This window comes from Panicum virgatum, chromosome 9K (genome assembly GCF_016808335.1).
Source record: "Panicum virgatum strain AP13 chromosome 9K, P.virgatum_v5, whole genome shotgun sequence".
Classification (NCBI taxonomy): domain Eukaryota; kingdom Viridiplantae; phylum Streptophyta; class Magnoliopsida; order Poales; family Poaceae; genus Panicum; species Panicum virgatum.
Genome location: NC_053144.1, coordinates 17,302,751 through 17,329,638, shown reverse-complemented (window position 1 = coordinate 17,329,638; position 26,888 = coordinate 17,302,751). Strand labels below are relative to the sequence as shown.

Here is a 26,888-nt window from a genome sequence, read left to right as displayed (position 1 = left end):
TTCATGGCGGCTGTAGGATCAAGAACACCGACTAGAGGGGGGTGAATAGGCGGTTTAAAAACTAAAGCCAACAACACTAGAGAAATTTAATTAGTAACAAAGGAAAGCCCTATGTCAAGCTATTACTATCTCTAGATGGGTTTGCAACCTAGGGTGACAAGATGCAAAATAAGCTCTAGTAAAGTAAATTGCTCAAAGTAAAACAAGAATTAAAGTGAGCAAGAGAAGTAACCAAGCTTGACACAAGAATTTATCCCGTGGTGTTGATGACTTGCCGGTCACCCCTAATCCACGTTGAGGTGGATTCCAAGAATCAACCGCTCCTCTATCAAGAACCTCTTGATCTTGAGCCGGCTTGAATCAAAGAACCGCTCCACACCTCGATTCTACTAGAGTTGCTCTTCACCACTCCGGTGAGGTGAGCACAAGACCTCTCACAACCGAAATCGGGACTCCTCAACAATCTCCTTGGAGGAGCTCCACGAAATCCTCTTCTCCAAGCCGTCTAGGGAGCGGCAACTCCCAAGAGTAACAAGTCGATGAAGCTTGCTTGAAGTTTCCCTAGTGCCACAAAGCTCAAACTCTTGATGCAATGCACTAGGAAGCTCTCACACCCTCAAGAATGCAATCTCTAAGCAAGTGTGTGTAAGAGAGGGATGCCTTAGCTCTAAGATGTCAAGTATGCAGTCCAAATGGCCAAGAGAAGCACCCAAAAGCCGGGCAATGGGTATATATAGACATCCCTCCAAAAACTAGCTGTTACACTCTTTTCTGCAAAATCGCGGACCGTCCGCATTTCAAAAACCGGACTGTCCGCCGTTATAAACCAGTGAGTCAGAGTGCATTTAATGCGTGTCAGAACTAGCCGTTAAACCCCGGCGGACCGTCCGCGGCCCAGGGGTGGACCGTCCGCAGTTATGTGTTCCACACCACCAGAGACCAACAACGTCTCTGGAACAACTTTGAAGTTAGCCTGCGGACTGTCCACGCCTCAGCAGCGGACCGTCCGCAGTTCACTTTTCAGCCCAAAACAGAGAAACAACCTCTCTGGTACAAATCTGAGATTAGTCAGCGGACCGTCCGCGCCCCATGGGCGGACTGTCCGCCGTTCAACTTTGAAGCCCACCAGAGAGACACCCTCTCTGGTACAAGTTCTGAATAAAAGTGGCGGACCGTCCGCCCACCTGGGCCGGACTGTCCGCCAGCCCACCAGAGCCTCTGCAAGCTCTCTGGAATGGGATCGGATTGTCCACCCATTGGGTGCGGACTGTCCGCCGTTACTCAGTCAGCTCTCAAACTTAGTCTATTTTTTTCAAATCTTTTCAAAACATTGTTAGCCCTCATGCATGCAACTAGACATTTTGAGCAAAATGGCACTAGAGACCCGTCAAGCATGAGTATACAACCCCTCTTGATAGTACGGCTATCTATCCAACAAATCCGGTCACTTTTCATCCACTAAACGCCTTGTGACCGGTAAAACGCAAAAGCCCTATTTTATACCTTTGCCTTGAGCCCGAGCTTTGCTCATCATCTCCAAAACTCCATATGTTCACAACCAAATCTCTTTCATCCGTGGATCAACCTATACTCATTATCTCAAATGAAATTGTTAATCCACAGACCGTTGTCATTAATTACCAAAACTCGAATTAGGGGCCTAGATGCTTTCAGCGGTGCCGTTCCAGACTTCTCATGCGTGCTTCCCAAACTGGGGTTCTGATGGCCGGCGGAAAGAACCTCATTAGTGTGGGAGCGAGGTGTCTTTCAAAAATCCGGCACAGGTAACGGAGCACCTTTCTGACGGCCAAGGGATAGGTGTCTTGGTGCCTAAACCCTGTAGCGGTCACTCGCCATGGCTGGATGTCGGGGTAGTGGTCACTTCTGGCGATGACCAGAATCACCCTGCAGCAGAGGGTACCATGGTGCTCGTACTCTCTGCTGTAGTACCTTGGGCGTTCTATAATGCCAAGGCTTTCCAGGGCGTTGATCAACAGGCTGGGGAAGCCAGGTGCAGCTTGGTAATTGCCCTGGGTCCATCCTTTCTCAGCCATCTGAAAACAAAGATAGGGTGAACAATTTTGCATGAGTATTTGGGTACAAAGGGGACAGATGGTACTTATTACTGCAACATGGGGAATACAGATTTCATGGATACATAGCTATTAGGATAGGGTTCTAGCTTGGAGTGCTACTCCTATCATGGGGCCTCTTCCTCGATCCTGACAGGGCGCTTCTTCAGTGGAAAACACTGATCCATCACATCATCTTTAGTCTGAGTACCCTTATCCCAATGGGTTTCTTCGGGTTCTTCCTCTTCAGTCAGAGTGTCTCTGTCCCAATGGGTTTCTTCGGGTTCTTCCTCTTCAGTCTGAGTGCCTCTATCCCAATGGGTTTCTTCCTCTATCCACCCGCCTATTCCTCTGCGAGCCTCGTATTCCTGCATTTGGGCTTGGAGAGCGGCTAGGGAATATTCGGCGCGTGTGGCACTTGTCCGTTGTTCCTCTAGTTCTTGGGTTGCCTTTTCTGCCCTGTGGATTTGTTGCTTCAATTGTGCCGCTTGTTCACAGTAAAGTTCATCTAGGCCGGTGAGGTAGATGGATAGGTGGGAGACTGTATCTTCCAGGTCTTCTTCTTCTCTTCCGAGTCCTCTCATCCGGGCAATCCATGAGCGTCCTCTTCCTTCAGTGGGCGGGAAAAATCCCATAGAGGTGCGCTGAAGGTGGTGCTTGTAGATCACACGTAGACGTCGGAGGGCTTTACGGGCGGCTTTTCGGTAGGTGTCAGGGAAGCGAAATCCAGTCGTGGAGATGAACCAGGGATCCACATCATGGTAGCGGGTGCTCTTTCCAACAAAAATCATTGCGTCGCACTGAAGAGTGCCCCTGGAGTCGTACTCCCGGTAGATGTACTCTGGTGGGTCCACCACTCCAATGCGTTCCAGGCTGAGTATCAATAACTTAGGAAGGCCGGGCTCTGCGTGACAGATTCCGTCAATCCATCCATTGTCAGCCATCTGGAACAGGGCAAGAACCAGTGGTGAGTGTTTGTGTGAAAGAAGGATTAAGGAAGGAAAAGTCCTAGTGTGAAAGGGTTTGAAAAAGGGTTTCGCTCCTAGGATCACGTCCTACGGCCAACCTACGGCTCTAATACCACCTGAAGCGTCCCCTCATAAGAGAATGTGATACCAACATCAGTCCCAGGAGGCTGATGACACATTTATTACATCATATGGTTCATCACCGTACAACTCTACGCGGTAATGTGCAGTGAAGCGCCACTATCGTGAGGATAACAACCCACACCCACACAACGATATTAATTATAAAAACGGGGTCATCAGAGTCTTGCGCCATGCGGGATCTCCTGCGGGTGACCCTAATCCACAGGTAAGGCTGGGTGCAGGACGGTACCCCTACTCAGCGTCGTCAGGAACGAAGTCTGGATCTTCCTCTGTAAAAATAAAGGATGGGGTGAGTACAAACGTACTCAGCAAGTTTTAAGCTGATTTTTATGCAAGGGTTCATTTGAAAGATGGGGTGAGTACAAACGAACAGAATATAATGCACAAGGTAAATCAAGGATAGGGCTAGGGTTAAATTTGCGGAAAGCTGATTTTTATGCAAGGGTTCATTTGAAAGAAAGCGTTTCCAAAGCAATTTTTTGAGTAACATGTGGTGTTGATCCACACAGGATCCAAGTTTTAAGCTGCTACCGGACTCCTCATCCGCCGTAGAACACGGCACAACTGCCGGACACTGTTCCCAAAACAACTCACGCCAACCCATCCCAAAATAATCACTAGTTATGTGACCACACCGTAACTCCCCCAGTACCGTGGGCACGGCTATTCGAATAGGTTTTAACTCTGTAGAGGTGTGCAACTTTACCCACAAGCGGGGTACCGCATCTCGATCACCTTAGTGTCGGTGCAGATCTCAACAAAGCCATTACCCACCTTAGCAAGACCTGACTAGCCATCACGGGATCCACCAAGGGGTCATTGACCTATCACAGAGGTTTTAACCGGGGTATAAGTCACACAGAGCTAATCCCTTCTCCTTGATCACTCGTTGCTCTCAGCTCTCCTGATGGCTATCAGACTAACTAGTGGGGTTTATGCTAAGCCGTTGCCCATTCAACGGTCGAGTGGTTTGCACGATAGTGGAGTTAGGTGAGATGACACACCAACTCAGTCCTTAGGTGTGACAAGATGGATATCTCCCTTCCTTGCTCGGCCACACAGGCACGAGCACACCAATCGGCAAATCACACAGAAATGCCATCCATCCCATCTAAACTCATCTTTCGAAATTTCACATTTTTCCCTTCCCACACACTCACACATTTTCCTTTTTATAAACCAATTTGTATTGAGTTTAAGGTCCTAAGCGTTCTAATAGCGATTAACGCCCAAACACATTTAGACATTAACCTAGGTGGTCAAGGAATGGTTATAACAAATCAAGGGGTGGCTATCCAATCGTGTTTTTAGCAGGAAAAACATATGCAATTTTGTAAAACAGGCCATTAGGTTGTGTTTATAAAAACTGGGACAAAACATGCATCAAAGGATGAGATTGAACTTGCCGTCTTCGAAGCCTTCTGGGAGTCCTTCGGGCTCGGGGTCGCAGAACTGGTCCTCGTTCACTTGCTCACAGTACTATTTGTCGACGGGCTCTCCTTCGTTCACACCGTGATCTACGACGTATACAACAAGCACACAATCAAGAAAAAGAAATAAAAGCTTTATCGTTGAGCTCGATTCGGAAAAAAGGTATGGAGATAGAAGTAATATTTTTGGGCGATTTCCTAATGGCTTGGATAAAACTACGTTATGAGAGGCGTGGTCAAGTTTTAGGTCGATCTGAGATCGTTTGACGCATGAAATGATGGGTTACAGAGAGGTTTAGGGGTCGAGCGGGGGTTCAAGGGTCTTTTTGTAAATATTTTTGAGGGGCAAGGGCTTGTTTGTAATTTTTGAAAACATCGGGGCCACTCTGGAAAAGTGTAGGGGTATAATTGAAATTGTGCTTGTATGGTGGAAGGGTTTATTTGCGAATATAATAAAGGGTAGGGATTCATTTGCAAAAAGGTAAAAGAGTGGAAGGGCTCTTTATAGAATAGTGGAAAGGGAAGGGGGTTTTGGGCAAAATAGCCCTTCTCCAACCTCCCTCCCGTTCCTCTCCCGTGAAACAAAGGAGGAGGGGTCCGGGGCGCCGGCGGTGGACGATTCCGGCGTCGCAGGGCACGGCGGTGGCCTGGAGGAGGGAAAAGAGGGAGATGGTGACAAGGAGAAGTGATTCCCCCTCTCGATTCGGGTGGTGGTGGCCTGGGGTGGCGGCGCCAAGGTGGAGGGCGAAGACCGGCTCTGGCCGAAGCGACGGCGATGCTGCGGGGCTTGGCGGCGGCCAGGGCTAGGGGCAACGCGGAGAGGAGGCCGAGGAGGTTCCCATCCCCTACCCACCTCGAGTAGGAGCAGCCTGTAGCGGCGCACCCACGGTGGACGGCGGAGATGAGCATAGCAGCTTGCGGTGACGGCGCTCGGGGGCTTGGGGAGAGCTGCGCGGTGGTGGAGGCGGTTGCGGAGCTCGGAGGCGAGGCAGGGGTCTGTTTATAGCCGAGGGAAGGCGGTGGAGCGAGCGGGGCAGGTGGTGGCGGCTAAAGAGCAGCGCGGCGAGCCTTAATGGCGTTCGGAAGCGTTCGCGTGTCACGTAGCGGCGTGCAGGCGGCGAGGCCGGCATAGGGGTGACGGGACGTGAGCGGCAGCAGTGGCGAGCACAGGGAGGTGGCAGCGGCGGCGTGCGGCGTGCACGCGCGTGCGCGGCAGAGCGCGTGGCGGCGCAGTAGCTAGGCGACGGGCGGCGCGGCGAGCGCACGTGGGAGCAGAGCCTGGCGTACGTGGGCGGGACCGGAAGCAGGGGCGAGCGGGACCGGGGCGGCCGACGTCGAGCCGCAAGCGACGAGCGGGACGGCGGGTGGCGCGCGTCGTGTGGCGCCCGCACGCGTGCGCGCGTGGAGCGAGGAGCATGGTCGGCGCGTGGGCGGGCGGCCACGGCGTGGCGCGGGCGTCGCAGCTCGGCGCACCGAGCGCCGCGAACGAGCGTGTGTGTGTGCGTACGGGCAGGCCGGGGGCCTGCGTGTGCACGGGCAGGCCGGAGCGGGTCGCGCGCATTGGGGCGAGGGCGGGGAGCCGGAGCCGAGCGTGCGCGGCCGAGCGGCGCTCGGGAGCGCGCGGAAGGAGAGGGAGGAGGGAGAGAGAAGGAAGGGAGGTGGGGAAAAAAGAAAAGGAAGGAAAAAGGGAAAAAGAAAAAAGAAAAGAAGGAGAGAGAGAGAGATGCGCCGGCGCCGATCGCGGTGAGCGGTAGCGCATAGCCGACAGGCAGGCGAGCGGCGCGGGATGAGACGGCGGCGAGGAAAAAGAGGGAGGGTATGGGCGCCGAAAAAAGGAAAGATGGAACGACGATTGAAATCGGATGTCAGGACGGCGGAAATTCTGGGAGGGGACTAGGGTTAATTGAGCTCAACGATGAAATAATTTTGAAAATAATTTAGCGAGTGATTTATTTAGTAAATTTTCCGGGGTGTCACAACATCCCATGCTACAACCTTAACCACTTGGAAGAAAAAATTTCTGAGGAAGAAGTAAGGCGAGCCATTTTACAACTGCCTAGTGAAAAGGCTCCTGGACCGGATGGCTTTACCGGGATTTTCTTTAAACACTGTTGGGGGATCATCAAAGGCGATCTCGTGATAGCGATGAATACCCTGCATGACCTAAGATGTTTGAACTTGGACCTGCTCAACTCAGCTAACATCATCCTGATTCCCAAAAAAGAAGGAGCAGAGAAGGTCACAGACTATAGGCCGATTAGCCTAATCCACAGTGTGGCAAAGCTGTTCTCCAAGATTCTTGCGCTCAGATTGGCGCCGGCCATGCAACAAATCATTTCCAAAAGCCAAAGCGCGTTTATCCGAAGCCGCAGTATACATGATAACTTTATGTTCGTGCACAACTTGACAAGAAAATTTCATCGGAACAAATGTCCCACGCTACTCATCAAGCTTGATATCTCCAAAGCTTTCGATTCTATGAGATGGGACTACTTACTCGCTCTTCTGAGACACATGGGCTTCCCTTCATGTTGGAGAGATTGGCTTATGGCAATGTTCGCCTCCGCCTCGTCGCAAGTTCTGCTTAATGGTATTCCGGGCCCCCCAATCACCCATGGCCGCGGACTACGTCAGGGTGATCCTCTCTCACCCCTGCTTTTCATCCTCGCCATTGATCCGCTTTAGCGCCTGCTTCACCTGGCCACCGAGGCTGGGATTCTCTCCAGGATTTCAAGGGACCGCACTAGGTTGCGTGTCTCCATGTATGCGGATGATGCCGTCATTTTCTTAAAGCCGGTCAAAGAAGAGGTCATGGCCCTGAATCACCTGCTTCAGCTGTTTGGGGAAGTAACAGGACTGAAAACTAATGTGCAAAAATCATCAATTGTGCCGATACGGTGTGAGCGCCTCGACCTGGATGACATCTTGGCGGACTTCCCCACTGTCCGGGTCCGGTTCCTAATTAAGTACCTTGGCCTGCCCCTGTCCGCTCGACGCCTTCGAAATGTGGACTTTCCGCCTTTGGCCGACAAGGCGGCAGCCAAGCTGTCGGGGTGGCGGGGGCGCCATCTTACACAGGCGATAAGGGTCACCTTAACTAAGTCTGTCCTCTCCTCGCAACCGCTCTATCTACTCACAGCCTTGAGCACCACGAAGAAGGTGCTGCAGTCCGTTGACAAACTAAGGAAAAAATTCCTGTGGGCTGGAGATGATGTCCTTACGGGAGGTAAATGTAAAGTGAACTGGCAAACAGTCAATCGCCCCCTCAACCTTGGGGGTGCTGGTGTGCTTGACTTGGAGAAGTTTGCAAGGGCCCTCAGACTGAGATGGTTGTGGCAGGAGTGGGCGACACCAGATAAGCCGTGGGTCGGGATGGGGACGCCATGCAATGAGACAGATAAGCTCCTTTTTGCAGCTTCCACAACACTTGTCATTGGAGATCGTACGAAGATCTCTTTCTGGAACTCAGCTTGGGAGGAAGGTTGCCGACCATGTGATCTTGCCCCAGATGTTTTTGTCATTTCCAAGCCTAAGAATAGAAGCTTGAAGGAGGCCCTGAATGGACATATGTGGATCAGAGACCTCAACCTGCAAGGACATGTGACGGTACGTCTCCTGGAACAATTTGTCACTGTCTGGGAATTTGCCCAAAATGTGCAGCTTGACGAATGCGCTCGAGATAAGATTATTTGGTGTTGGACTGCAAGTGGTGAGTACTCTACCTCATCGGCATACCGAGCGCAGTACTTTGGTAGTGTGAAGTCAAAACTAAAGCCGTTAATTTGGAAACCCTGGGCACCTCAGAAGTGCAAATTCTTTGCCTGGTTGGTGATAAAGAACAGAGTGTGGACCTCTGATCGCTTAGCTACCAGAGGATGGCCAAGAAATGAAGTTTGCCCGCTCTGCAGACGGGGCCATGAAACGGCCCATCACCTTTTGGTGGGCTGCAGATATACCAAGCATGTTTGGACACTCATTGCTGCATGGATTGCGTGGCCCCAGACTGGTGGCGCCTAATGGCCACCTTGAACGGGGTCCCAAAAAAAGGTATACGGTTTCTGTTGCTGCTAGTAAATTGGGAAATCTGGAAGGAGCGGAACGCAAGAAGTTTTGCAAGGAAAGAGATCCCCCCATTGGTTTTGTTTCAAAAGATTAAAGAGGAGGCACGCTCGTGGGGTTTAGCGGGGGCTAAGCTTCTTGCAGCCCTGTTGGACCCTTTGTGATCCTTTTCTCGGTGTACAGTCTTATTTTTTTTCACCTGTTCCCCTACCTGAAGACTCCCAGGGTTTCAGGTAGGTCTTTTTGACTCCTTCTATATTAATAGAAACGGTGCACAGTCTGTGCACGTTCGTTCAAAAAAAATTTCTAGCAGCACACATGGTGATGGGCCCAGAATGAGCTTATGTGCAGCCCAGAAGCTCTTTTCCTATTTCTTTGCCTTTTCTGTTCTGTTGGTATCTATTTGTAAAATAGATGTTTCATAGGGACTAAAATGTAAAGCTTCAATCCCAAATAGATATGACCAGAGAAGGATCGAGAGGGGATCCGATCTAGAATTTCCACATTCAGTGTTCTTCTAGTTCCTATTCCTTTCTATCTCCAATCCCTAATCCACCACAAATTCATCCAATAAAATCAATATGGTATCAAGAGCGGGTTGATCCTGCAGCTTCCATCCGTTTCCGTGGATTTCGCTGTGCCTCGGAGCCTCGCGAGCTTGTCCCCGGAAGTGCAGACGTCGCGACTCGCATCGTGCCTAGAGAGTGGTGATAGTGGAAGCGGAAACGATTGCGTGGCGGACGATCGAACAACACATTTAATTTTATGTTCTTTAACATATTTGGGCCACATTTTGTTTCATATTGAATAAAAAACAATTAAAACAAAGCTTACTTCGTAAAAGTCACGGTGGCAGCTATTCCGAGCCAATCAACACGCAGGGAGTACACATTGTTTGACCCATGATAGGTAGCACGTGGTGAACTGATGGGGGCACCAGGCAATCAATAACCAATAATTTAGCCTGGGCTAATAAGCCAGCCGGCAGGCTGGCTGCGTGCACAGCTATCCGCCAACTTTGGCGCCAGCAGCAGCCGGCGGCTGGGTTACTCCGGGTCCACGAGCAGAGCTCGACGCATTTCCTTCGGCCGGCGGTAAGCAGGACGCTCGCTTCTCTCTCTTCTTTTCTCTCCCCTTCACATAGGACTCAGTCTACTTGCGGCCTACTATTATACTGGCTCTTAAGTCAGTCTTAGTGGGAGTGTCATATACATATCAAAGACATTAAATTTACTAACATTTACCAATAGTATGAGGAGAGAATAGAAAAGATGAGTGTTATAAAATGTGAGAGGAGTGTCATCGTGATGACACTCCATCACTAGCACACATTTCAAATTTCCAGTCTTGTTAACTATGTTGATAATACTTCCACTGAGACTGACTTTATTGTCACCGTGTAGGTTACCGAGGAACACAGAACACTCGCTGGCTCGCTGCCATGCTACTTAAGTTGCAAGCAGCCCACTAAGCTAGCAAAAAGCAACACCAGGAGCTTGCATTGGGAGCAACTGTAAGAATATATAGTCACAATAATGTGGATCTTTGCGGCACGATATGATTCAACAAGCATGAAAAATGTCATCAAAATATGCAAACACACCTTGCTCCATATTGCAACCTTTCCTTGATGTCTTTCTTCTTCTCTTTGCCTTATGCTATCATGTTCTCTCTCGATGGAACAGAGAACTAAATATGTGTTGTGTCTCTACTCGCATTGGTACTTGACTGTCTGTGTGCGCTTGAATGAATGCGCGCAAGCGAATGAACCGGCTGCCCTGCTTTTATTCTCACCGAACAGACACCAGTCTGCAGCGAATAGGCACCCGGCCACTAACAGGCATCCGGCAGTAAACAGGCGTCCATTCATTAAACGGCGCCACCTTTCATGCATGCAAGCAACCACCACAGCAAGCGCCCTTTCATGCATGCAGGTAACCACCGAGCCACATTAATCTCCGGCCATTAGCACTAAAGCATGGCTATGGATTAACACTCATGCAAGGCTATACAATGCGGTGCTAATGCATTTTAGACACACATACGTATCTGAATTAAGTGAGAGAAGAGGGAATTAAAACCCCATAATTCTAATCAATAATATTTAGTAACAATCATACTAACTCTTTATATTAGAATTAATCTATTATTTATATTGGCCCCTAACACTACAACAGAATAGTCTTTGTTCCAGGTCATTTGTCCCGGCAGCCTTTGGGCCCGGGACAATAGGTGGCTTTTGTCCCAGATCCAACGGCTAGCCGGGCCAGCGGGGGGACAGGGGCCTTTTGTCCCGGTTGGAGGCACCAACCGGGACAAAAGGGTGGCCTTTTATCCCGGTTGGTGTCTCCAACCGGGACAAAAGGCCTTGGCCCCCTTATCCCCTTTCCTCTTCCCCCGCTCGAGCTATTTAGCTCACTTATTTCTTGCTGTTCTTGGCTCGGGAGAGAGGAGTTCTTACTCATTTCTTCACCACATTTGTGAAGATCTTTGATTCCCCGTCCATCCATCAGCGCTAAAGAAATCGTCATCTTTAATCTTTGCGCCCTGCATGAAGATGCAATCGGCCATCGCATGCATGTAGTGCTGGTGCAGCTTATATATTTGCGTTGGAAGCACGGACGCTACTTCGGGGGTATAAGAGATTTGCCGATCTCATACGTCCATTTGACGACCACATCGGCCTTTGGAATATCTTCTCCCCCTGCAATCTGAGCCACCGTCTAGTTTGATTCTTTCAAAAATATAACAAAATCTTGTTCTTGCATCATCTGTCCCACTACGAGAGGCTCTATTGATTGTTTCTTTTTGGCTCCGAGCTGTGGAACGTCGGACGACGACGACTTTGATTGTCTCTTCTTTTTCTCAGTAGTTTTGATAATTGTGCATTCGTAGTCTGAAGGGGGGGTCTCTCGGAATGAATTTTCTCTTATTTGCTTCGCACATTCCCTTAAAAAATTTCAAATCTATTGGATTTATCACTTTCTCGGGCTCCGGCTTCGGCTTCGACTTGAAGTGCTCTTTAACTCTTTCTTGAGTTATCCGATCGCATTCTTCAAGGCTGATGTCCTAGGGTTTAATAGGAGCCTCCTTGGTTTTCTTCTCCTTTTCCTCATTCTTTGGAGGCTCCTTAGCCGGTGCAGCTACCTTCTTTGCCGGCGGCTGTTTCTGCTTCTTTGCCGACGGCGGAGGGGGTGACCATGGAGGCGACGGTGACGCTTGAGTGTTCATCGGCGCATGAGATGATGGTGATGGAGAATGTGCTAGTGAACCTTGCCGAGACAGTGCTGCCCTTGGGGAGTATTGCAGAGATGCCGGCCTTGGAGAGGCATGCTGAGATTCCGGTCTTGGTGTTTGATCATCCGACTTTAGGACAATGTAGCGCTTATCCCATAGGATGTAGCCATGAATGGCTTCTGCTAGTGTCCTCTCCCCATCGCCTCCAGGAATATCAAGCTCGAGCGTCTCCCAACCCTGGCACACCTGCTCCACGCCAACTCTTGTGTATCCTGGCGGAATTTGCTGCCCGTGGTACACGTCGCCTGGTTGGGTTGGCATGGCGGTACCGTACGCAATAGTGAACATTAAGTTCTTAATGGCAGTCTGCAGGTCACAAGGTGTCCGCTGGGTGATCTCATCCACTGGAAATCACTGCAGGGCCATCGCTTCAACTGCGGCCTAGATCCCCATTGGCTCGACGACGGCGACATCTGTGGAAGCGCAGCTGCTTTTCCGCTGAGACAGATGATCGGTTGCGACATTAGGCTCTGGAGGCACGGTTTGCGCTTGCTGTTGCTGACTCATTGCTATGGCCACTTGGCGTTGAACCTCTTCCTCCAGTCTTTGATCGTGTGACATGAGCCGTTCCTCTAGCCTTCGCAAGTGCTCCCGCTCATCATTCTTTCTTCTTTGCCGGCTTCTATATGATTCAATGTAATCCCTGAACCCATACTTCCACGGAACCACGCCTTTGCCTCTTGTGCGGCCCGGATGCTCTGGATTCCCAAGGGCGTAAGTCAGCTCGTCCGTCTCTCTATCCGGCTGGAATGTTCCCTCGGCCGCTGCTTGTATGGCCTCCTGTAGTCTCTGGGCTGCTCGCTGGATGTTTGGCCCATAGATGCAGTCACCAGTCAATGGGTCCAAGCTTCCCCCGTGACCATAAAACCAGATCCTTGACCTTTCAGGCCACTTCATGGTCGCAGGTTGGATGCCTCTGTTAAGCAGATCCCGCTCCATCTTCTCCCATTTGGGTATTGCAAGCTTGTAGCCTCCTTGGCCTAGAGTGTGATGGTACACTTTCTTCGAGGCATTGTCTTTGGCCTTCTGCACCTTCTGAAGCCCAAGCTCTGAAGACTTGTATTCCACAAATGCATCCCAGTGACCCCTGAGCTTTTCGAGCTCGCCGGTAAATACGGGTGTGGTCCCGGTCTTGATATATTTCTTCGTCAAAATTTTCTTGAATGATTGCAGCTGTTCGGCCATCTTACTCAGGGTCCAGCGCTTGCATATCTCTTCGGATTCAGCTGGAACCGTGAAGTTTTTCTTAAGCTCCCGCCAGCACCATTCTTTTTCTCTTTCGGGTACCGCATCCCATTCCTCGCTTGGATTGGAAGCTTTCCAGAGCCTGAAGCTGATTGGGATGTGGCCCCTGACAATACATCCGGATTGTCTTATGATTTTTTTGGCGGCAGCTTCTGGAGCGATCGGTTCACCATCTGGACCAACTTCCGTTATAATGAACCGCCCTTCCAGTTTTTTTGTTGGGCCTCGCTTCGTCTTTTTCTGCTGCGACGATGATCCAGACGGCTATAAAAAAATATTCATAGTATTCATATAGATTCAGATGAAAATATGATTGTCACTACAAATAAGTATAGTTGTGATATGTACATTAGCACTTTGTTCAGTAGCAGCGTCATCCTGAATAGATGGTGGCTCAATTCCATCACCGGACATATTCAAATATATGTCGGTATTGCTGCCATCATCAGCTTGTTCAGGGACATGTCCTTGACCTTCGGCAATCATATTCAATAGGAACTGTTCGTCTTCCGCGTCTGTGTATCGTGGGTCCATCGTAACTAAAATATGAATACAAATAAAACCCTTAAAAAATTCTCTAAGTAATTCACATCAATATTGACTAAGTAATTCTCCAAGTATGTCACTAAGTAATTCAATGAAATATTCACTTATTAATTCACATAGTATTTCACAAAGCATTTCACTAATTATCCGACTGCTCAACGTCTTCTCACGATCGCAACGCCAAAACAAAGTCCAGCACATACACATACATGCAAACAAGGCAAAAACTAAAAAACAGTACAACAATACATAAAAATAGCAAACAAAACTGAGCTAGAACTATTCTACACGTTACAACGATCGCGTGGACATAAAGAACGCCTAAAACAGAGCTAGAACGCGAAATCTAGGGCTAAAACAAGGTCCAGGGACTAAACTGCGAGAAAACTGGAACTACAGGGGGTTCTATGCAAAAACCTGGGACCTAAACATAATTAAAGGTTAGATCTAGGGTCTAACGGGCAAAAAGATCGGGGCTGGACTGTGGACCTAAAAACTGGAAAGCTCAGGGGGTTCTGTGAAAGATTATGGGCTGATCTGGAATTATTTTTGAACTAACGTGGACTGCGGGTTAATTCAAGAAAAAGCCAGGGACTCTTTAGCAAAGTTTCCAGGCCGAACCGGTACCAAGGGGTCCGGATCGTCGGATCGCGATCGAACGGCTCGGATCATAACGGTTCAGGATCTAATCGTGAGCGTTGGATGCGGATCGGGCGGCCAGGGCTCATCAGAGCGCGGGTCGGCAGCGAGGCACGCCGGAGACAGAGCTCCCGCGGTGGGGTGCTGCCGGAGTTGGCCAAACTCGGAACTCTGGGCTGGGATTCGAGCGGGAAAAGGGCTAAGGAGGCTCAGCGTGGCACGCGTAACCCACCTGGGGTAACATCGGGGCTCGCCGGGGCGCGGAGCAGCAGGCACAGCTGCGGGGGCGGATCTGCGGCGGCGGGCTCACCGGCGAGCGCGTTCGTGCGCATTTCTGGGCAAGAGAACTGGGCAAAAGGGCGTGTGCGCGTGCGCAGTGCAAGGGTGACACGAAACCGGGTCGGTGCAGTGCTGTGCAGGGCCGCAGGGGCATGGCCGCGGTGGAGCGTGCGGCAGCGGAGCGCCGGTGTTCGCGTTCTGGCTGCAGGGGTAGCTACGGCCTACCGGAATTGGCGTAAAAAGGATCAGGGAGGCAACGTGGTGCTCACCGAGGGCCTGAAGTGGAGGATGCTGCAGTGCAGGATGGCCGGCGTCGAGATCCGGCGGCGGCGCTCAACAGAGCTCGTGGGCGAGGTCGTTGCAGGACGGCTCCGGGCTTCTGATCCCCACGAGCGGGTTCTGCGTCGCGATACGAAGCCAGGGAGGTGGTCAGCGCGGCTGGGGGGACACCGGCGGCGAGGAAATTCCACGGCGGAGTGGAGGCCGGGGCGGCGAAGAAGAGGTGGCACGGGGGAAGGACGGCGGTGCACCGTTGAGCGGCCTGGCAGGGTCGTCGTCCAAGGCGGCCGGGGCGTGGAGGCGGCGGAGCTCGGGCGGCGCTCAGGGATGGGGGGGACGTCGATGGCACTCGGGGATGGCGGTGGAGCAGATCAAGAACTGACCAAGTGCTGCAGGAAGGCGGAGGAAAGGGAGATATATAGGGTGGGGGCCTTTTGTCCCGGGTGGTGGCTTCACCCGGGACTAAAATGATTTTGGGCGGGCCGGGAAAATTCCCAGCCCGGCCCACCTTTAGTCCCGGGTGGATCTACCACCCAGGACAAAAGGGGCCCGTTTTCTCTCGTTCCCGCCAAATCTTATGTTTGTTTTTATTTCTTTTTACTTCTCTTTTAAAATTGGCTTTCATTTGTTAATTCAGTTAATAAAATTATGATTCCAAAAATTATGGAACAAAATTTCTTATCTCTATATAAACTTGATACACGCAACAAAAATAATTAATTTCATTCAAGTGATTGGGTCAATGAAATATCTAATTTTTTTGAAATCATATTTGTTATTTTGACCATGCAAAAATATATTAGGTGAACAAAAATTTTCAAACTGTTGCTTTTCGACAGAAAGTGGATTCTATCATGATATTAATGTTTAAAAAGTTAATTTTAGATAAAATTAAGCAATTTCATGATATTAATGAGTAGTGTGTGAGTTTGAGAGATAGTGTGTGTTAGTGAGATTGTGTGTGTTAGTGAGAGAGTATAGTGTGTTAATGTGAATGTAATTTCATGAAATAAATAAAATTAGTTGAGTAATCCAATATTGAATGAAAATTATAATTAAGTCTGGTAATTAAGTGAAAAATATAAAAAATGATATATATATATAACACATAAAGTATAATTGTACAGTACATATATAATAAAAGTATTCGAATTGCGATTACGTTTTTATACAATAATATAAAATGATTCAAGTACATGAAGGATTAGCGGTAACAGACTTTCTCTTCACAAATGTCCTTTGATTATGATCACGGCGCAAGTATGGAGCATCATCATTGGCTAGCAGGATGCATGGATCAGCATTTACTTCGAAAGGTGGAATGACAACAAAATTATTATATTCTTCTGACAAGTCTGTCTTGTCCTCCACTCCAACGATGTTTCTCTTTGTTGATAGAACTATGTGTCGCTTAAGCTCATCCTTTTGCTTGTTTATCCCCTTTTTTTGGCTTGCTGGACATGTCCTTAATGTAGAAAACCTGAGCGACATCCTGGGCTAGGACAAATAGCTCGTCTCTATACCCAAGATTGTTGAGATCAACTATTGTCATCCCATACTCATCTTTTGTTACCCCTCCTCCAGATAGCTTAACACATTGGCAACGAAATAGAGGCACCTTGAAATTGGGACCGTAATCCAGCTCCCATATCTCTTCAATGTAGCCGTAATATGTGTCCTTTTTTCCATTATTGTCCGTAGCATCCATACAAACACCGCTGTTTTGGTTGGTACTCTTTTTATTTTGGGCTATCGTATAAAATGTGTTTCCATTTATCTCGTACCCTTGGTATGTTAAGATATTCCAAGATGGTCCCCTAGCCAATAAGAACAGTTGTTCACTCATATCCATGTTATGCATTAGATGCTTCCGAAACCAGCTGTAGAAAGTGTTCATGTGCTCACGTGTAATCCATGCCTCAGACTTTTCCGTGAAATTGGAGAGCAGAATTTTCTTGTGTTCCTCGATATATGGGTCAACCAAGGATGATTGTTGAAGAAACGTATAATGCGCTTTCTTGAATGAGAAATCATCTGTGCAGACATAAGATTTTTTTTCCTAATGAACCCTTTCCAGTTAGTCTCCCCTCATATCGTGATTCAGGGACTCTAATCGGTTTAAGGTCATCAATAAAGTCAACACAAAAGTCAATGACCTCCTCAGTTCCGTAGGCACTGGCGATGCTTCTTTCTGGACGATCTCAATTACGAACACATTTCTTGAGTACCCACATGAACCTTTCGAATGGGAACATGTTGTGTAGAAATACTGATCCGAGGATATCAATCTGTTAACAAGGTGCACTAGAAGATGTGTCATGATATTGAAGAAATATGGTGGAAATATCAGCTCAAAGCCAACAAGACATTGCACCACATCGTTTTGCAGCTTTATCAAATTCTCCGGGTCAATTATCTTCTGAGAAATTACGTTGAGGAAGGCACATAGCTTCATGATGGTTAACCGGACGTTATCAGACAGAATCCCCCGCAGCACAACCGGAAGAAGTTCGGTCATAAGCACATGGCAGTCATGGGACTTGAGATTTGTAAATTTCTTCTCAGCCAAATTTAAGATTCCTTTTATATTGGATGAGTATCCAGATGGAACCTTTATACTGCTCAAGCAGTCAAACATGGTTTCTTTCTCTTCCTTGCTAAGAGTATAGCTGGCAGGACTTAAGTATTGTCGTCCATTATCTCACTGTTATGGATGTAAGGCATCTCGTTCTTTCATACGTTGCAATTCTTGACGTGCTTCTACTGTATCTTTTGTCTTTCCGTACACTCCAAAGAATGCTATCAGGTTGATGCAAAAATTCTTCGTGAGGTGCATCACATCAATTGCAGGACGAACATCTAAGACTTCCCAATATAGTAGCTCCCAAAATTTAGATTTCTTATTCCACATGGGCGCCATTCCGTTTTCGTTCGAAACAGGTTGGCTACCAGATCCCTTTCCAAAAATAACTTCTAGATCTTTTACCATGTTGAAGACATCTTTACCACTATGGTGCATCGGTTTTGTTCGGTGGTCTGCTTGGCCTTTGAAATGCTTGCCCTTCTTTCGTACTGCATGCCTGATGGGAAGAAACCGACGATGACCCATGTATACAACCTTCTTACAGTGAGTCAACCATATATTATCTGTATCATCTAAACAGTGTGTGCATGCTTTGTATCCCTTGTTCGAATGTCCTGACAAGTTACTAAGAGCAGGCCAGTCATTGATCGTTACGAACTGCAATGCTCGTAGGTTGAAGTTTTCCTGTTTGTACTCATCCCACATCCGTACACCTTTATCGCCCCAGAGCAATAAGAGTTCTTCGACCAATGGTCTTAGGTACACATCAATGTCATTTCTGGACTGCTTTGGACCCGGGATAAGCACTGGCATCATGATGAACTTTCGTTTCATGAAGAGCCATGGTGGAAGATTGTACATACAAAGAGTCACAGGCCAAGTGCTATGACCACTGCTCATCTCACCAAAAGGATTCATGCCATCCATACTCAAACCGAACCTTATGTTTCTCGCATCCAAATCAAATTCAGGGTACGTTTAATCTATTTTTCTCCACTGCGACCCATCAGTGGGGTGTCTCAACATCGAGCCTTTCTTGCGTTCCTCTTTGTGCCATCGCATCAACTTAGTATTATCTTTATTTCTAAACAGATGCTTCAAACGTGGTATTATAGGAGAATACCACATGACCTTCGCATGAACTCTCTTCCGGGGAGGATCCCCCTCGACATCTCCAGTATCATCTTTTCTAATCTTGTAATGCAATGCACTGCATACGGGACATGCATCCAAATTCTCGTACTCGCCTCGATAGAGGATGCAGTCGTTGGGGCATGCATGTATCTTTTGCACTTCCAATCCTAAAGGGCAAACAAGTTGTTTGGCTTCATACGTTGTGGTAGGCAATTCGTTGTTCTTAGGAAGCATTTTTTTAACAAGTTTGAGTAATTCACCAAATCCCTTGTCGGATACACCATTTGTCGCCTTCCATTGCAGCAACTCCAAGGTGGTGCCAAGTTTCTTCAATCCATTTTGACAATCTGGGTACAATAACTTACGGTGGTCCTCTAACAACTTCTGGAACTTCAACCTCTCCGTTTCACTCTCACAGTCTGCCTGCACATTGTGCAATGCCTTCCCCAGATCGTCGCTGGGATTATTTTCTGCTACATCTACTTTGGGCTCTTCCATGGGAATATCGTCATCGAATGCACCGATTCCAGCATTCCCGGGAAAGTGGTCGTCAAAATCTTCATCTTCATTGTCTTCCATGGTAACCCCCTGTTCTCCGTGCTTCGTCCAACAAACATACTTCTCCATGAAACCATTTGCGAAATGTGGCTGTGTAGGATTCTTGAAGATGAGTAATCCTTGTTATTGTTGCAATGAACACACGGGCAGCACATAAAACCATTCTGCTTGTTTGCCTCAGTCACAGACAAAAAATAATGCAGGTCATCAATGAATTTTTTCGAACGTCGGTCAGCATTGTACATCCATTGCCGGTCCATCTGCATTTTAAATAAATCGATTTGAATTCTTTACATGTATCGAATAAATAAAATATATCAAATCTAAATTAAACTAAATGTAACCTAACATGAATAACTAAAAGATCTGCAATATCCATCATACATCTTGATTAATTAAAAGGAGTACTTAATCCATTACAGAACTTAACAAAGGAGTACTATACATGAAACTTAAAAATTCGGACAACAACATAGGTTTTCAACCGTCCTTGCGTTGGAACGCAGAATGCTCTAACGGATTTCTTGCTGGCGCAGAAGAAGATGGCGGAGGTGAAACCTCCGAGTTTGGTGGTGACGAACCGTAACGCCGCAATAAATCCTCAAGATCAAACGGAGGTTCCTCACCCTTTGCCATGCATTCTCTATATTCTTTTTCCAAATAACGGAGCGCTGCCCTATGAAAAGCACTAGGTTTTTTGGACCGACGACCTACTCGAGTTGTGTCCTTCTCTCCAGAAGGACAACGATCACCCCCATCGGCGCCACTCCATCAAGCTGCTGAAGCCATATTTTACTGAAAAATACCTTTATTTTCCACAAAATTATAAATTCTTACCATTACAATGCAAATATTATTTACTATTACAATTACAATGATCAGATTAATAACTCTTGCAAATAACAATGAAATCATATAAAAAAGATGAAATGTATCATTAATTGAAAGAAATCTCTAATTAATTGAAAGAAATCTCTATAACTTCTAATTACTTTGACACCCTTCAGTTCCAGGAGTACACTCTTTTCAATATCCAGAAACCCTCTAGAAGAAAAAACCTTTATTTCTGAAAATGTATATGTCAGTAACCTCAACCCTGCGGTGATGACACTGACTTTCGGGGGGACACGGTGCGGTACAAGGATGTCACCAATCGGACAGTCGCAGCACCAACATTTACGATTAATAGGCACAGCACTTGGCACAGGCAGCATTTTCGTTGATATGCTCTCAGTACAATAACGGACATGCTGACTGCGTCAAATGCTGTCTTCTTATCAATCGGAAGTGCTGGTGATGCGACCAACCGATTCGCGACGTCCTTATAGCGCATCGTATATCCCCGAAAGGTAGTGCCATCACCATTGGATGGAGATTAACGACGTATACATGTTTCGAAATAAAGTTTTTTTTAGCTTCTAGATGGTTTCAATATGAGTCTGAATAAATACATCACTAGAGTGTCAAAATAATCCATTCATAATACAAAAAATTGTAATATACTCATTTCATTAATTCATTCATGAATACAAAAAATCAACTATCCACAATATGGTCATATATACAAGTACATCACATGAAGTGTCTACACTCATTCTAAAAATTTCTACTATCCACAATATGGTCATATATACAAGTTACCCACGAAAGTCTTGACCAGGTCAGACCAGTCGTGGATCTGGTTGGCAGGAAGATGCTCAAGCCAGGTACGTGCGGAATCCGCAAGGTGCAGAGGAAGGTTACGGATGATGACGACCTCATCAGTCGCGCCGCCCAGCTGGCACGCTAGGCAGTAGTCGTTGAGCCAGAGCCCGGGATCCGTCTCTCCCGAGTACTTGGTGAGTGTGGTGGGCTGCCGAAAGCGTGGGGGGAATGGAGCAGCGCAGATTTTCCGATAGAACACACGGGAGCCCGGAGACTCCGGCGATGGACTCCTTTCCTCCTTGTGATCGTAGCGTCCTCCATGTCGAGGGTGGTAGCTGTGAGCGGCACCATCTTTCCTCTTCTGGTTCAGGATGTTACGGGTGTCGCCGTCGTGGGCGTTGCCGCGCGTGTCCCGAAGTCGATCCTTCACAGGGGTCTGCTTGACATGATCGTGTATCGAGGGTGCCTTTGCCCTATTCGCCAGTGGGGTGTGCACTGAGGCCTCACGGTCCTGCTGTGCCACCCCATCAGCTCTTGCCGAGGCCACTGAGCGCATTTGAGACGCAGAACTTTCGGCTTGCTGCACTGCAGCATCCTCGAGGAGCGCCTGTGCCTCTTTGCGCAGGTTGCGACCCTCGGGCGTGGATGGATCAGGCATTGCACGGATCAGGAGCGCTGCAGCGGTGATCTTTTGACTGGCCCTGGGTAACGCCAGGGGGCTTTCTTCGCGTCCTTCTGCCAGGATCCGATCCTGGGCCACGCATCCTGCTTCTCGAGCTCCTGTATCGTGGCCGATACGTCCTTGCTTGAGTGCAGGGCGTAGCTTCTGCATTTGCCGACGCTCCTCGTCGAGCTTGGCTTCAAGCTCCCGGAGTTGCGCCAGCTGTGCCTGCTGTTCTGCCGCGTTCGCCGGTGCGGATGGTCCAGCTGCTGCAGTTGCTTCTACCGCGGTTGTCGCGGCGTGAGCCGCACCTGCCGCGGTGTCATCGTTGATGTCGCTGTTGTGCTCTCCCAGCACAGCGACGAAGCATTCCCGAGTTGGGTCGTAATCCCCCTCGCTGGAGTCGTCAGAACAGGTGAGGCGGTAGTCTGCCGCAGCCTGAAATGACAAGAATGCTACGAGATCACGGATCCCAGAGTACTCCCACTCCAGGTTTACGCGATCCTGCGCAGGGATAGACCCCTCGTCCGCAGAGTCGAGGTATGAGCTGTCAGGTGTTGACACAATGAGATTGCGAGCCGAGAGCAAATGATGCCCGGGCAAGTCCTCATACGGGCTCATGTTGGTGCTTTCAGATGACGCGTAGGTCATGGCAGAGGACCGCATCCCATAAGGGTAGAGCGGCGGCCTAGACGCGCCTTCCCCTGTTAGCGTTGCAGTTGGTTTTGGTGATGAAGTGGTGGTGCTCCCCATCGTGGTGTCCATTTGTGGCATGCTAGCTTCAACCCATGCGAGGAGGCTAGGGCGCGCCACTCTGCGTCGTTCAATGCGCGCTCGCCGCGCACGCTGGCCCGAGCGCCTCTGGCGCCGTGGCTGCGGCGCTGGGATGTCGGGGTTGCTTCTGGGCGAGAGAAGCTCCATGAGGTAACCGTTTCCGGTTGCCCTGAACTCAAGACTCCCAAACCAGATCACTGTTCCTGCTGGGAACGGGTCTGATATGCCCATCGGGAATCATCTTGACATGTCCTACACAAACCAGATCACGCAGCAGCCCCTACCTGGCGCGCCAACTGTCGGTGTCCGGACCTCACGGTCTAGCACCAACTAGTAATAATGCTGCATCTCCCTGTCCCTAGATGATTGATGCAAGAAGAAACACAGCGACTCCAGGGTTATCCTGGTTCCGGCTGATGAGGCCGTACGTCCAGCAGAGGGGGCGGTATTGTATTATCTTGCACCGGAGTGCTTGTAGTATGGGGTACAAGCTTGTGCGAGAGAGGGAGGGAAGCTCCCAAGTCCCTGGGTGTGCTAGGGTTTGATTGAGGCAAGTGCCGATATCAAGAGAGATGAGTGTGCGGGTGTTCGTGTGTGCTTGACTTGTCCTCCCCTCCCCCTTTTATAGGCTCAACGAGGAAGGGTTACATGCATGGGGGACTAGTGAGGTCGTCTACTTCTCCCCCCGAACCGGGGAAGAACAGTGGGCGGTCCCTACCACCGAGCACTGTGGAGCATGGCGCCGGGCGTGTCCTTGCTCTGTGGCTCCAGTCGATGGCGTGGCGATGACTGCTGAGTGCACAGTGCCTTGCGTCGGATGAGGTGGGGCGTCGAGAGTGTTGAAGACACCGGTCTTGCCCCGGTCAAAGGTCGTACTGTGTCCGAGGGTCGTCGCCCATGCCCTCCGAGGGTCCTGCAGGGGAGAAAAGTACAAGGGTAGGGGACACAGTGGCGGGTGGTGTCAGGCAAGTCCGCACTGGGCGCCGTAGACCTGCCTCACGCCGGGAATAGCGGCACAGTGGCGGGCGCAGGTTGAGGAGACGCCAGTCACATCCGCTGTGTGGCATGGTGGCCGACGCTCGCTGACGCCGCCTGACACCATCTGACTCCCGCCACATGCTGTGGAGTGGTTGGCGAGTAAATGCACCCCGTCCCGTCGGGTGGTTGGTCCGCCGCCCCAATCTGCCGAGAGTGGTCTCGAGCGAGGCGGAGGCCCCCCCCCCCTCCCCCCCGTGTCGAGGCCCCCCGGGGGGCTCGGCTAAAGGCGCCTCGAGCGAGCTGGAGATTGCCTGCGCTTCGAGGGGTCTCGGAGGGGGACCCTCGAGCGAGACGGAGATGGCTCAACGGCTAGCGAGGCCTCGGAGGGGCCGTACCGTGGTGCTGGGCCGAGCGTGACTTAGGCTTCCCGTACCTAAAGAGGCTTCAGGCATTCGAGTTTGGACCTCGACGCTGCTTTAGGGAAGGATTCGGCCCAGGTGCCTAATCCTGTTTTGCGTGTTTGAGGGTGTTTTAGCCCTAGGTTAGGGTGCCCCATAATTATGGTACCCGACAGATGTAACTCCATTATTACCCGTAAGAGTATTTTTTAAATTTTGATTTCATAAAGCGTTACATCTTATATACTACTAACTCAATCCCACTGTTAATAATATCATTTAAATATTTTGGGTTTCTATTATCATGCTCCTAAAATCTCTTTAGCATTTCCTTATCTAGCCACTGTTAATAATATCACTGACAAAAACAATTATAGCCTTGCAGGCTTTCAGCACTAATTGCACTGTTTTTAAAAATTGTTTGCAGGTACCTTATTGTAATTGATGATATATGGGACAAAAAACCATGGGAGACAATAAAACTTGTATTAGTAAAAAATCAGGAGAGCAGAGTAATCACGACAACACGTAGCACTGCTGTTGCATCTTGTTTTTCTTCCAAAGGCGGTAATGTTTACCAAATGAAATCTCTCAGTTTTGAGGACTCCAAAAGGTTGCTTTTGAAAAGAGCATTTGGTTCTGAAAACTCCAGCTGTACTCACTTGGGTAGTGTTCCAGATGCGATATTAAGAAAATGTGATGGTTTGCCACTGGCTATTATTACTATATCTAGCCTGTTAGCTGATGAGCATGCAAAATGTGAATGGGACAGGGTGTTACATGATATTGGATCCACACTTGCAAAAAATACTGGTGCCGAGAAGATGACAGCTATATTATCTATGAGTTACTTTGATATTCCTCGTCATTTACGAACTTGTTTGTTGTACTTGAGTGTGTTCCCAGAAGATTATGAGATCGAGAAACAATGTTTGATCAATAGATGGATTGCAGAAGGGTTCATTCATGAGGTAGAAGGGCCAACGAAATATGAAATTGGTGAGGATTATTTTAATGATCTCATAATAGAAGCATGATCCAACCTGTTGGGGTAAAGTACGGGCAGGCAAAGGCATGCCGAGTTCATGACATCATTCTCGACTACATCAAGTGCAAGGCTGTTGAAGAGAATTTTGTAACTCTATACAATGGTGAAGAGCATGTATACACATCATCAGATTACAAGGTTCGTAGGCTTCGCGTCAGCAACTACACTGAAGAAAATGTTACCATATGGGAAGACCCGATGTTATCTCACGTTCGATCAGTTACTATATTTGGGCAGCCCGAGAAAACCACTTTGTTGCATTACACTGCTCTTCGTGTGTTGGATCTTGGAGGTTGCAGGGGCATACATGACCATCATCTTGCAAGTATTGAAACTCTGTTTCATCTAAAGTACTTGCATCTCTCAGGTTCAATAACTAAGCTGCCAGAGAAAATAGGAGAACTGCAATATCTGCAAACCCTGGATATACGGGGTACCTGCATTAGAGAGCTTCCATCCACTATTACCAAACTACAACGACTGACACATTTATATGTTGATTGGGATATTAGATTTCCGGATGGAGTGATCGGGCAGATGCACAGCTTAGAAGAGATGCGGGAGTATGGAGTCGAATTCTATGAACAAGGAATGTCTCTGCAAGAATTCAGTAAGCTAACCAAGCTGAGGACATTAATAATTAAATTGGATTTTGATTCACTCGAAGGCTCGGAAGGACAAATACAAGCTGAGGGCTGTCACAGTTATGTGGGAACCTTATTATCGTCATGCAACCTTCATAATCTATATATCACGGACTACTCAGTGGACATGTACCCAATGTCGCTGGATTCATGGCACCCTGCTATTCCCTGTAGCCTCCGAAAGCTCCGCATGGAAGGATGTCCCATCTATAAGGTGCCACATTGGATGGCATCGCTTGGAAATCTCGTAGTACTAAAACTGCATGCTATCATCTGTTTCAGACCAGAAGATGTGGATATCCTTGGAGCAATACCCAGTTTACTTTTTCTCAAACTAGGAACTATTGGGAGGCACCAACGGAAGGATCGTTGTCCATGGCAGAAACGGATTCATAAGTCTGAAATATTTCTCCCTAAATATTATAGGTTGCGGGACTGCACTGGAGTTTCAAGTGGGATCAATGCCAAAGCTTGAGCACGTGAAGCTCATGTTCCGTGCTCATAAGAGGGAGTGCTTGAATGGTGCTTCTGATTTGGGCATCCAGCACCTCTCCGCTCTCAGCAAGGTTGAGGTTGAAATTTGGGGCGACTGTGTGGCTGACAGCAACTACGATCCAACAGAAGATGAGAATGATGGCGCTGTCAGATGGGTTGCAAGCGCCATTAATGATGCCAGCATGATACATCCCAACCGTCCCACTATCAGATTCAGAACAAAGCGCGACGAGTGTGAACAGTTCGAATGTGTAAGTTCCCTTCTGTTAACTGCCGGCATTGATACTTCCGCCAACCTCTTAGTTGCTGCTACAGTCACATATTTCTTTGTTCTATTTATTAGCAAATGCTTGGTTGTTCAGTTACGTAATCCCTTACTTCTGACACCCTCTTGGTTGCATTTTGTTTTGACTTGTCTTCTAGATTTTGAGGAAATTCAATCAACGGACTGGGGGTCTATTGACTGAGTGGCTCAAAATTTAGCAAATTGAAGAGGAGCAGGCAAAGCAGGAACAGACGGACAGACTGAACAAGAGGTATCAAAGTTCACAGTTCACACTAGAGGGTGCCAATCAGACGTCCATTGTCAGATCATTTTTCTCATCAACCTCCTCTCCCTCATATAGTCATATTCATTTCTCTTATGATTTTTCAAACAGGATGACAAATGACGAGGGGCAGGCTAGTGCAGAGGAAGGAGAGGAAGAAAGTGATAATAAAGAGGAAAAAGATTTTTTTTTAGAAAAAAGAAACTTTATTAATTTCAAATTTGATACATTGAGGTGATACATCACCTTGAAATGTTCCCGGCCTCTATCCTAATGACACACAATCCTACAAAAAAGTTTTTGATAGAAGCCAAGCACATTAATAGCTGTCAATCCTAAGACTAGACTGCCACCCATGCACCCGGGCAAAAAAGTCCTTAGCCACCTGGGCAAAAAAATGCGACGCCGCCACAAGGGTGTCCTGCGAAGAGGGCCATTGTAGGATAGCCCATATTCGTAACCAA

At 48.4% G+C, this 26,888-nt stretch overlaps 1 pseudogene; it reads left to right on the top strand.

The window, feature by feature from the left end:
* Window positions 1-23,210: 23,210 nt before the first annotated feature.
* LOC120647772 lies at window positions 23,211-26,547 on the top strand (annotated as a pseudogene).
* The last annotated feature ends 341 nt before the right edge of the window (window positions 26,548-26,888 follow it).